This window comes from Salvelinus sp. IW2-2015, linkage group LG16 (genome assembly GCF_002910315.2).
Source record: "Salvelinus sp. IW2-2015 linkage group LG16, ASM291031v2, whole genome shotgun sequence".
In the NCBI taxonomy this organism is placed as follows: Eukaryota; Metazoa; Chordata; class Actinopteri; order Salmoniformes; family Salmonidae; genus Salvelinus; species Salvelinus sp. IW2-2015.
Window position 1 is genome coordinate 18242412 of NC_036856.1, and position 13490 is coordinate 18255901.

A 13490-nucleotide genomic window follows, 5' to 3' on the forward strand; every position below is an offset into this window, starting at 1 on the left:
AATGGTTAGATAAAGAGTGCATTAACAAGGCTCTGAGTCTGTGTCAACAACAATGCATGTACTGTTTGCCTCTGCTCTAAAGATTTGCAAACCTTTTTCATTGGATGATGATTATGATTGTTTTTTGCAAGTGGTGTCCTACATTCCGCTCTTTGGTTATTAGATGTTTGTCCAAGCCAGGACTATGTCCTTCAGACTCAACCCATCATGTTTTTAAATACACAGGTAGAGGAGTGCGTGAGACATACAGCACAGCCCAAACATGGGTAACAAAGCTTGCAGTCCATCTTCAGAAACCATTAACTGTCTGTCTGATGTAGCCAGCCATGATGGCATCGTTCCAGACATCTCTGAACTTGTCTGCTTCTCTGGAACATCAATATGCAGCCATCCAGCAGAATATGTCGGCTGAGCATCTAACAGCCTTTAACCATGACCTGATGTCTGCATTTGGAGGGAGCACCAAGGTGAGCCTGGGAGGTCTGGGGATTGTGGCTGTCACTGCTCTTTGAGGTCTTGGCTCACCAGATCCAAGGACAAAGGTCGTCCATGGACCCCATACAGAGGATATTTGGAGCGGATCACTCCTCAGAAATCGAGTACCTAAAGCAAGTTCCTGGTATAACCAATGATAAGAAGAGGATGGCAGAGCTCCTGGTACGTTACGACCGGAAGCTTAAACATGAGCTGGRGGACTTCTATGAGAGGTTGGTAGTAGAGAGAAGCATGAACACCGCTGGTGTGTGGTGTGAAACAGTAGCTGAATGGGGCAGCTTTCCACATGCACATGCGGATCTATAGGTTTTGTCTAACTGACTCACCAGAAGGCCCTGTACAGTCGTGGCCAAAAGTTTTGAGAATGACACAAATATGAATTTTCACAAAGTCTGCTGCCTCAGTTTGTGTGATGGCAATTTGCATATACTCCAGAATGTTATGAAGAGTGATCAGATGAATTGCAATTAATTGCAAAGTCGCTCTTTGCCATGCAAATTAACTGAATCCCAAAAAACATTTCCACTGCATTTCAGCCCTGCCACAAAAGGACCAGCTGACATCATGTCAGTGATTCTCTCGTTAACACATGTGTGAGTGTTGATGAGGACAAGGCTGGAGATCACTCTGTCATGCTGATTGAGTTCGAGTAACAGACTGGAAGCTTCAAAAGGAGGGTGGTGCTTGGAATCATTGTTCTTCCTCTGTCAACCACGGTTACCTGCAAGGTAACACATGCCATCATCATTACTTTGCACAAAAAGGGCTTCACAGGCAAGGATATTGCTCCCAGTAAGATTGCACCTAAATCAACCATTTATCGGATCATCAAGAACTTCAAGGAGAGCGGTTCAATTGTTGTGAAGAAGGCTTCAGGGCGCCCAAGAAAGTCCAGCAAGCGCCAGGACCGTCTCCTAAAGTTGATTCAGCTGYGGGATGGGGGCACCACCAGTACAGAGCTTGCTCAGGAATGGCAGCAGGCAGGTGTGAGTGCATCTGCACGCACAGTGAGGTGAAGACTTTTGGAGGATGGGCTGGTGTCAAGAAGGGCAGCAAAGAAGCCACTTCTCTCCAGGAAAAACATCAGGGACAGACTGATATTCTGCAAAAGGGACAGGGATTGGACTGCTGAGGACTGGGGTAAAGTAATTTTCTCTGATGAATCCCCTTTCCGGTTGTTTGGGGCATCTGGAAAAAAGCTTGGCCAGAGAAGACAAGGTGAGTGCTACCATCAGTCCTGTGTCATGCCAGCAGTAAAGCATCCTGAGACCATTCATGTGTGGGGTTGCTTCTCAGCCAAGGGAGTTGGCTCACTCACAATTTTGCCTAAGAACATAGCCATGAATAAAGAATGGTACCAACACATTCTCCGAGAGCAACTTCACCCAACCATCCAGGAACAGTTTGGTGACGAACAATGCCYTTTCCAGCATGATGGAGCACCTTGCCATAAKGCAAAAGTGATAACTAAGTGGCTCGGGGAACAAAACATCGATATTTTGGGTCCATGGCCAGGAAACTCCCCAGACCTTAATCCCATTGAGAACTTGTGGTCAATCCTCAAGAGGCGGGTGGACAAACAAAAACCCACAAATTCTGACAACTCCAAGCATTGATTACGCAAGAATGGGCAGCCATCAGTCAGGATGTGGCCCAGAAGTTAATTGACAGCATGCCAGGGTGGATTGCAGAGGTCTTGAAAAAGAAGGGTCAACACTGCAAATGTTGACTGCAAATATTGACTCTTTGCATCAACKTCATGTAATTGTCAATAAAAGCCTTTGACTCTTATGAAATGCTTGTAATTATACTTCAGTATTCCATAGTARCATCTGACAAAAAATATCTAAAGACACTGAAGCAGCAAACTTTGTGKAAATTAATATGTCTGTCATTCTCAAAACTTTTGGCCACGATGTGCTGAGMCAGTACTATCAACTCAGTGTCCCTGGCTTGATAAAGACTGTTACAGAGTTTCTACAGAGAAATATCCAGGAGACCCCCCTGTTGGCAAAATCCAACAGTGTGCCAGGGCTCCTGGTCATTGAGCCCTACAGGAACGTCACACATAGATTTCAACACCATCCCTGTCCAAGATCATTGGAGACGCTCTGCTGACCCGGATCATTGCTGCTCAGGACATTGAGTAGAGTAAATACTTATTTCTGCAGACTGAAAGTGACTTTGATGATCTGATCAAGAAATGAAAGACTGAAAGAATATTCAATCTGCATAATGCATAGTGGTAGAAATAATGATGTACACTGAGTGTACAAAACATTAGGAACACCTTCCTACCTTCCTTCCTTGAGTTGCACCCCTTTTGCCCTCAGAACATCCTCAAATCGACAGCCATGGACTCTACAAGGTGTTGAAAGCGTTCCACAGGGATGCTGGCCCATGCTGACTCCAACATGTCCTTTGGGTGGTGGATCATTCTTGATACACAGTAAACTGTTGAGTGTGAAAAATCCAGCAACATTGCAGCTCTTGACATACTCAAACCGGTGCGCCTGGCTCCTACCATACCCCGTTCAAATGCACTTAAATCTTTTGTCTTGCCCATTCACCCTCTGCATTGCACACACACAATCCTTGTCTCAAGGCTTTAAAATCCTTTAACCTGTCTCCTCACCTTCATCTACACTGATTTGAAGTAGATTTAACCGGTGACATCAATAAGGGATCAAATCATTCACCTGGTCAGTCTATGTCATAGAAAGAGCAGCTGTTCCTAATGTTTYTTGCACTCAGTGTATACTCTTATAGTTGGCTTATGGCCTGTAATTAATGTATACTCATGTTACAAACACAAAGGATAATGTAATTACCAAAGAATAAAGTAACAAAAATGTATATAACCCAGCATTCATAATGTTCTCTGGTGTGTGACTTACGCGCGTGTGTACTGTACACACACACACGTGCACACACACACACACACATTTTGGAATCCTAACCCTAACCCTAACCAAAACCCTAAACCTAACTTCTAAACCTAACCACTAACCCCTTACCCTAACCCCAATTCTAATCCTAACACCTGAGCTTAAAATAACCTTTGTCCTCATGGGGATGTGGGAAATGTTCCCACGAGGGAGAATGTTCCTTGTTTTGTTGTCCTTGTGGGGATTTTCGGTCCCCACAAGGATAGAAGAACCAACCCCCCCACCCCTTGACTTTGCCTTCGGAAAGTATTCAGACCCCTTGACTTTTTCCCAATTTTGTTAGGTTACAGCCTTATTCTAAAATGTATTACACCCCCCCCCCCCCCAGACAGAATCTACACACAATACACCATAATGACAAAGCAAAAATTGCAAATTTATCAAATAAAACTGAAATATTACATTTACATAAGTTCAGACCCTTTACTCAGTACTTCGTTGAAGCACCTTTGGCAGCGATTACAGCCTTGAGTCTTCTTGGGTATGACCCTACAAGCTTGGCACATCTGTATTTGGGTAGTTTCTCCCATTCTTCTCCCATTCTTCTCCTCTTAAGCTCTAGCAGGTTGGATGGGTAGCGATGCTGCACAGCTATTTTCAGGTCTCTCCAGAGATATTCAATTGGGTTCAAGTCCGGGCTCTGGCTGGGCCACTCAAGGACATTCAGAGACTGGTCCCGAAACCATTCCTGCGTTGTCTTGGCTGTGTGCTTAGGGTCRTTGTCCTGTTGGAAAGTGAACCTTCGCCCTAGTCTGAGGTTCTTGAGCGCTCTGGAGCAGGTTTTCATCAAGGATCTCTCTGTACTTTGTTCCGTTCATCTTTGCCTCGATCCTGACTAGTCTCCCAGTCCCTGCTGCTGAAAAAYATTCCCAGAGCATAATGCTGCCACCACCATGCTTCACCGTAGGGATGGTGCCAGGCATTCAGGCCAAAGAGTTCCATCTTAATTTCATCAGACCAGAGAATCTTGTTTCTCATAGTCTGAGAGTCTTTAGGTGCCTTTTGGCAAACTTCAAGCAGGCTGTCATGTGACTTTTACTGAGGAGTTTCTTCAAGCGCAGTCGCAAAAACCATCAAGCGCTATGATGAAACTGGCTTTCATGAGGACCGCCACAGGAATGGATGACCCAGAGTTACCTTAGCTGTAGAGGATAAGTTCATTAGAGTTACCAGCCTCAGAAATTGCAGCCCAAATAAATGCTTCAAAGAGTTCAACAGACACATCTCAACATCAACTGTTYAAAGGGGATGTGTGAATCAGGCCTTCATGGTCGAATTGTTGTAAAGAAACCACTACTAAAGGACACCAATTAGAAGAAGAGACTTGCTTGGGCCAAGAAACATGAGATTTTTGGTTCCAACTRCCGTATCTTTGTGAGACGCGGTGTGGGTGAACGGATGATCTCCGCATATGTATTTCCCACCGTAAAGCATGGAGGAGGAGGTGTTATGCTGTGGAGGTGCTTTGCTGGTGACACTGTCTGTGATTTATTTTGAATTCAAGGCACACTTAACCAGCATGGCTACCACAGCCTTCTGCAGCGATACACCATCCCATCTGGTTTGGGCTTAGTGGGACTATCATTTGTTTTTCAACAGGACAATGACTCAACACACCTCCAGGCTGTGTAAGGGCTATTTTACCAAGAAGGAGCGTGATGGAGTGCTGCATCAGATGACCTGACCTCCATAATCCCCTGACCTCAACCAAATTGAGATGGTTTGGGATGAATCGGACCGCAGAGTGAAGGAAAAGCAGCCAACAAGTGCTAAGCATACTGTATGTGTGAACTCCTTCAAGACTGTTGGAAAAGCATTCCAGGTGAAGCTGGTTGAGGGAATGCCAAGAGTGTGCAAAGCTGTCATCAAGGCAAAGGGTGGCTATTTGAAGAATCTCAAATATAAAATGTATTTTGATTTAACCCATTTTTGGTTAATACATAATTCCATATGTGTTATTTTATGGTTTTGATGTTTTCACTATTATTCTACAATGAGGAAATGGTAAAAATAAAGAAAAACCCTTGAATGAGTAGGTGTTCTAAAATGTTTGACTGGTAATGTGTGTGTGTGTGTGTGTGTGTGTGTGTGTGTGTGTGTGTGTGTGAATTCACATTTTAGCAAGACAATAACCTAAAACAAGGCCAAATCTACACTGGGGTTGCTTACCAAGAAGACAGTGAATTTTCTTGTGTGTTTTGACTTAAATCTGCTTGAAATTTATGGCAAGACTTGAAAATGGTTGTCTAGCAATGATCAACAACCAATATGAAAGAATAATGGGTAAATATTAGAGACTCGTAGCTGTAATCGCTGCCAACGGTGATTATAACATCTATTGACTTAGGGTTGTGAATACTTATGTAAATKAGATATTTCTCTAATTTTCATTACATTTGCAAAAATGTCTACAAACATGTTTTCTTTGATCATTATGGGGTATTGTCTGTAGATTGGTGAGAAAAATAAATACATTTAATCTATTTTAAATTCAGGCTGTAACACAACAAAATGTGGAAWAAGTCATGGGGAATGAATACTTTCTGAAAGCACTGTACAGAGCTTCTGTCCCTGTGCCTCCTTTACCCTTGGTTAGCCACATTGGTTAGCTCCCGCTCAGCCCAGTCAAAGCTCTTCTCTGTCCTGGCACCCCAATGATGTAACTAGCTTCCCCCTGAAGCTAGGACAGCAGAGTCCCTGCCCATCTTCTGAAAACATTTGAAACCCTACCTCTTCAAAGAGTATCTTAAATAATCCCACAGCACCCCTCGGACCCCCTCATGAATTGCCTTTTGTGAAATTACACTAACACTTGACCCCCCCCCCCACTTGCACTGACTTTGCTGATAAAATGTACTTACTATGACTGAGATATGTGGTTGTCCCACCTAATTATCTTAAGATGAATGCACTAACTGAAAGTTGGATAAGAGCGTCTGCTAAATGACTAAAGTGTAAATGTTGGGCTGATAGTTATATCGTGTGTGTGTGTGCACAGGGGTGTGGTATGTACATGTGTGTGTATTTCTGTTTAGGGGGTGCATCCCTGTGTATTTACATGTAGCTTTGTGTAGGACTGGGCGTATAATTCTTTTTCATTTCTGCCATCCAAAGATGTCTGCGCGGCAGTTCAGCCAGCTCCAGAGAGTCGGCACAGGGCTGTAATTGGAAGTAGAGCAAGTGAGCGGAGCTGCTGTATTGATAAGAGCGTATCAGGCTCCGTCAGCAGGCCCTGTGTCCGCCACGCTTCCCTAGGGAGGGGAGGAGGAGCTGTGAGTCTGCCATCTGTTGGAGCAGGCGCCTCACTAGGGGGAGGGAGGGAGGCATGGGGGTGGGTTGGTGCAGGCAGTCTGCAAATATATACACGTACATGTAATAGCTGCAGATCTGTCTGCCAATTAAGGTATAAATGTAATGGGAGTATGTGTGAGGAGTGCTAATGAAGACAAGTGGGCAAACTAATATAACAGCACCGTGTGTGTGTGTTTGTGTGTGTGTGTGGAGGGGGAGGGTTTTGCTACCTAGTTGGGTGTGAGTGGGCAGAGCCGCAACTGTTGGCACACACCCTGCCTACATTATTGTGTGTCCTGTCTGTCTGGGGCCTGCCTGGGCTGTTGAGTCTCAGGCTGTTGACTTCTCCACCCTCATTTAGGCAGACAGTAATATCAGTATTTCATAAGTGAGGATAGCAAAGTTATTGTATATTCTATGTAATGGGAGATACCATTTTGTACATAAGATGTACATGGGAACTAAATAGAGCCACAATTTAATATGGGGTGGCAGGTAGCCTAGTGGTTAGAGCGTTGGGACAGTAAGTGAAAGGTTGCTGGATCGATTCCCCGAGCTGAGAAATCTGTTGTTCTTCCCCTGAACAAGGCAGTTCCCCGATAGGCCGTCATTGTAAATTAGAATTTGTTCTTAACTGGCTTGCCTGGTTAAATAATATTAAGTAGTGAATACACATTATGTAAACATAAATTTAACACTAGTAGCCTATCCATTTAGACACAATTTCTTCATACTACCCAAATGACTATCTGAAATTAACTACATATTACCATATTCATTTGATTTKATTCTAGAACACAGCACCAAGTACAGTGAATGAAGTGCAACACAATGAATATTCATATTCACAACAAACTACTTTCAAGGTGTTAGTATAGAGGACATCAATCCAAACCATTTCATAGGCGTACAGTGTGTCACTYCAATGCCCATGTTAAAAGTTGTTATGCCGTGCCATGATGACACAGTAATGGTCTGTTGTTAGAATAGACTCTTAAATCTGCCATGTGCTCCTGCAGAACATAAACCATTCATAAATCTACGAGCCTACTTAATAAACTAGGTGGTCGATCCTAAATGATGGCAGATATACGTTTTTTGATTCTGTCGTTGTCCTGCATGTGATGGGTTTAATTCCCATCAAATAGAGATATTACAGGTGACAATTCAGTATATTACCATGGGCTATGGAAATAGCTTTCGTGACTATGTATAGCCATAAAACACCATGGACTGCTTAGATTTATGAAATAGCATGATAAATAAATGGTAAAATGCAATCACATTATCGCCGTAGTGAAATGTATCTGATGAGAAACACCTATTAGGTGAAGCTGTGCATGCAGTGCTTTATCTGGACCACTAGTCGTTGCTCTTTCCCTGCATTATGATTGGATGGCAAAGCAGGGGACTTTTCAGTAGTTTAAAAATGTTAGTAGGAATCTGAGCGGGTGCTCTGTAGCGATTGGTTTGAGATGCGCTATCTTCTTTTCGTGATTGGTCACGAGGTGTTAAAGGGGTGTGAGAAGTGCTGTTGAGGGAACGGGGGCCAAGGTCTATCTCTCATCCCCTACATGCCTCATCCTCCAAGTAACCTAGTAGGTTTTCATACACTGCGTACAGTACGGTTTGAAATGTGATTCAACATACGCACTGCTGGAATACTATTCTGTGGCAGCTAAAGGATTTGTGTTTACACCTTTTTAAAGGGGAGAGGAAAGGCAGACCACCTTTGCCATGCCAGCGGATTTGTTAGCGGTTTTCTGCGTGATTACTACGGTTTACGCAGTGGAAGGTAAATTATTTGAGTTTCTCTCTTTTTAGCTGTGATATTCTATTGCTATGTGTGCAGGTATGTGAACGCAATATGGTGCATTAACAGTGTTAATGTAAGCGCATTGATGTATTCGTTTCTAAAGGTATGGAAAGCAATTAGGATCTTGGATGGGATAACTTTGGAACTGGTTCCGTGGCGCCTCTCTGATTGATTCAGGCAGAGGTACCCAGGGTCGAGGGTGGGTGTACCACTGCCACTACGATGGTGGATGTGCAGTTTTGGGTCATGTATTCCCTTCAATAATATACCTTCAATAATTAGACTACAAGATGAGCATTGAATCAATGTATTATTGATTCATATTATCTATATATATCATCGTTGCTTTATGACGCGTTCGTGTCGCGTCGAAACTTGGGACCTCCGAGTTAAAAGGAACGTATGTCGTTTGTGTAGAGCTTGTGTAGAGCTTTATGACTTCATTGAATCTCTTTTTACTTRATGTGAAGCTGTCCCTCTCTAGAAGCTATAGAGAAGGTCAAGGTCTCTCCTAAATGCTGTCTGTTCGAAATAATAATGAGAAGTTCTGTATGGAGGTTTGTTCCTCATGTCCATTTTTCTCTCCGGTTTTCGACAAAATATTTGAAAGGTGGATTTTGTCTGTATGTATCTTTTTGAATATGCTACTCGACAGAATCCACAGGTTGCCTGGTCTCACGAGGTGTATCGCTATCATATCCCCAGACGCGATGCATAACGCGTCCTCCGCTATGGCTGCGATGAATAGCCTAGCCAACGTGCGTCAGTGGTGAACGCAAAGACAGTCAGTTGATCGAATGCCCTTGTTTCATGTTTTCTTACTGAGGTTTCTTGTAGATCAATGCACTGAGATACACCATGTAAAAAAAAACTGTATCAAATGTTTCATCTTTRATTTGACCAGCTTGTTGGTGATGATAAGATACAATATGTCAAGGCAGGTAACACGGTTTTGGAAATGCAAAATGGTTACCTATTTAACCTGTACTTGGTATAATAATACATGGGATTTAAAGCGCCTTTCAAGAAACTCAAGGACACTTTACAGCAGGAGAGTAAAAACCCCAAAAAGGATMATATAAAAACAAATAAAGCTACAAATCCCCATAATATGTGGACTAGGGGTGACTGGTCATATAGTGAGGACCCTCACCCTTTGCCTGGCCGTGACAATAACCTGGCTAATAAAATCAAATTACATTTTATTCGCCACGTGCTTCGTAAACAACAAGTGTAGACTAACAGTGAAATGGTTACTTATGGTCCCTTCCCAACAACGTGGAGAGAAAGAAAATAGAGAAATAATAGAAAAGTAAAAAATGTGGTCATAATAAATACACAATGAGTAACGATAACTTTCCTATATACACTGGGTACTAGTAACGAGTAGATGTGCAGGGGTACAAGGTAATTGAGGTAGATATGTACATATAACTAGGACTAAAGTGACAGATAATAAACAGTAGCAGCAGCATATGTTATGAGTCAAAAAAGCGCTAGAAGATCAAGGAGATTGCGTTCTTCATTTCACCTGTCACATTATTTTACATTATGATGTTTACCGTAGTTCCCCAGAACAGTTGAGCCAGTCACGCGTTTGTTTGTAAATAGCACAACGGGAGAAAGTGGGAGCTTGTGAGTCCATAAAGTTTGATATCTATCGGCGAGTCTCTGTTGTGCTGCGCACATGAGGTGATGAAGTTACACTTGTATGCAATTCACTACTAAATGTTTGCCATCATATATCTTATAACGGCATTCTGCCAGAAGTGAAAGAGCTCTGGGTGAGATATCTCTACAGTTGCCATTATTTCTCTGTTAGCGTTTGTTCTCTCCTCAGTTCTTCTACCCGGTCCTCCACGTACACATGCTGCTCTTCCTTCAGAAAAGCATGCATCACAACTTTGTTCACTTGCACAATTTCTGTCTTTCACTTTCGATTGTAAATGTCCACACTCTCCGAAAATGACATTCGGTAGCTACTACTGTAGCTATGCTTGTATATATGAGTCTTTGCAATTAGTTTGTTAGTTTCGCTCGTTAGCATTTAGCTAACAGCATCTATGTGATTTTGCTATTAGTTTGTGCAAATGTTGTTAGCATTCTGGTTATAGAAGCCCAATGGGATTGTCTTGCGTTTTTCGCGCGCCCCTGTGTGCTATGCCGGTAATACCGTAAATCCCATAATGAGAGAAGAACGGTATGATGATTTGAAAATCTGGATACCACCCAAGCCTAGTGTTGGTGTGTTTGGACCAGTGGCAGTCTGTACCGTTTAAGATGGAGGATGATTATTTTTTAATTAACATGGCCTTATTTCTATTACAGCATATTGGATGACTGTCATTCATATTACATTCACTCAGCTCAATGTAACATCGATAGGTTTAGGCTTACTACATGATACTAAAAAAAATTCTGTAGCCATCATGAGGTTGCTACAACCTAGCTTATGAATAAAAGTTTATAATGTAGGTGTACAGGTCTAGAGAATTTTGAGTAATCAGACAGTGACACATTAAATACCGCCTTGCACACTCTTGCCTGTGTCTAGCTGATCTAGGGTGTAATCATTAGTCCAACAGTTGCAAACAAGAGTTTCTATTGGATAAATTCATTTATACCCGTTCCGTTTGCCTCCATTTAAGACATTTTTTTCAACAGAATCACTGCAATGAATACACCCCTGATCACAAGCAAACGGCACTTTTATGCCAGACACATAAAAACAGCTTGTTGTATTTATAATTTCTTCTTGCATCTATCTATGCGCTCTCCTCCTCTCACCTTTTCCCTTCGCTTGTGGACTTCAGTGCACAACACAACAGCTGTCTGTGACCAGGCGAACAAACCWTTCCAAGCCAAACCTTCATATCATGGCCACTAACCTCTACACACAGTCTACATTGTTGTCATGTCATAGTCAGCATAGTTACTTGAACTAACGCATTAGTAAACCCGCTACAGTGTAGTCAGCAGCAATCAGTTTAGCAGTTACACCGGCAGCCCCAGTGGCAATAAATTAATAAAACCAAAAGCTTACCTTGACTCTGAAGAGTTCCAATGTTGGATAGCCATAGCCAGCTAGCTAACATAGCATCCCTCTGTTTGAGCTGGGTGTTTGAGTAGGCTAAACTAGCTAGCTGAATTCGTCAATAGCTAAGTAAGTGAAAGTGAAAACAAATATGCTAAGAAATATCTCTCTCTCTCTTTTTCTGCTCCTTACTYTTGGAAGATATTCATTTGTTCAAAATGGTTCAACGATTATTTTTCTTTGAGTCAACTACTCAACACATTTTATGCACTGTAGTGCTAGCTAGCTGTAGCTTATGCTTTCAGTACTAGATTCATTCTCTGATCCTTTGATTGGGTGGACAACATGTAAGTTCATGCTGCAAGAGCACTGATAAGTTGGAGGATGTCCTCCAGAAGTTGTCATAATTACTGTGTAAGTCTATGGAAGAGGGTGAGAACCATGAGCCTCCTAGGTTTTGTTTTRAAGTCAATGTTTTGAAGCTAGCTGTCCTCTGGCTATACAATCGCGCTACGTTAGAGTGCTGCGGAGGCTACTGTAGACCTTCATTTCAAAACAATGTTTTTATAAATTATTTGGTGACGTGAAACTATTTAGAATAGTTTTATCTGAAAAGGACATGTGAACATATTTAGTATCGTTTTATCTAAAAAGGATAACTTAAAAAAAAAAACACTATTTCGATTTTTATGAAATTCACTGAGGATGGTCTTCCTCGGAGGAGCCCCCACTGGTGTGGACCATATGTGATGTKGACACAGAGGAGCTTGAAGCTCTCGACCTGCTCCACTACAGCCCCCTCGATGTGGATGGGGGCGTGCTTGGCCCTCCGATTCCTGTAGTCCATGATCAGCTCCTTTTGTCTTAATCAGGTTGAGGGAGAATTTGTTGTCATGTCACCTCCTCCCTAATGGACAGTGGTTCTCAAACTAGGGGTYGTGAAAATGGGGTCCTGGGAAAATTTTCAAAATCCTGGAGAAAATAAATATATACAAAAAATATATAAATTATAATATCGTCGTTGTATCTCAATCATTGTAATGTGGTTATCCTTAACAATCTAAAATAGACTAGAGAGCGCCCTTAAATTATGGGAAAAGCCTCACTTGACCGTTGCACTTGAATCATTCCCACGGTGAATGGCTAGGCCTGCTACACTATGAAACCGCACACTATTGCAGAGACTTTGATATTACTGAATGCAACTGATATGGTGAAAACAATGTGTGGGGAGAAAGACGCACAAACTCACATCAATAGCTTTGTCAGATAACACTGTTAAATGAAGAATTCATGCTATTGCTAGCAATCAAGAGAAAACTCTGACTGAACGACTCAAACTCCCCAGCTTATGGACGTTAGCTGTGAGGGCCGAGATGTCCATGTATTGACTTTTATTCACTTTACATGTCAGGGGATGCTATTCACGAGTTCATATTATTCTGTCTCACGATTCCCGAGCATGAAATGGCACAGGGGATGTTCAGTGTGCTGCATGGCTATATTGATGAAGAACAGATTCCATGGGATCAAATGGTGGGCTTTTGCATAGATGGGGCAGGCCTCTGCACTCTAGTTAGGAATGGGTCTCCCTCTGCCATATGGACGCATTGTATGATACACCGAGAGCAACTGGCGGCAAAAGAGTTGAGCGCAGAAATCAGAAATATACTGCAGCAGGTAACTTCGATTGTAAATTACATCAAACCACATCCACTGTTCGCAAAACTATGTGTAGATATGGGATCAGAGCATGACAATGTTCTTTTTCACACCGAGGCCTGGTGGTTATCGAGGGGGAGTATTGGAAAGATTTTTCGCATTGAGAGAGAAACTGTTGTCATTCACAATGGATGTAAAAAAAAAACAGACTTGGTTGAGTTTCTGTGTAATGAAAAGAAAATGT

At 42.4% G+C, this 13490-nt stretch overlaps 1 pseudogene; it reads left to right on the plus strand.

Moving 5' to 3' along the window:
* Positions 1-8289: 8289 nt before the first annotated feature.
* The window catches only part of LOC111975874 (ephrin type-B receptor 1-like), a 189648-nt pseudogene continuing 184447 nt past the window's right edge, over positions 8290-13490 (plus strand).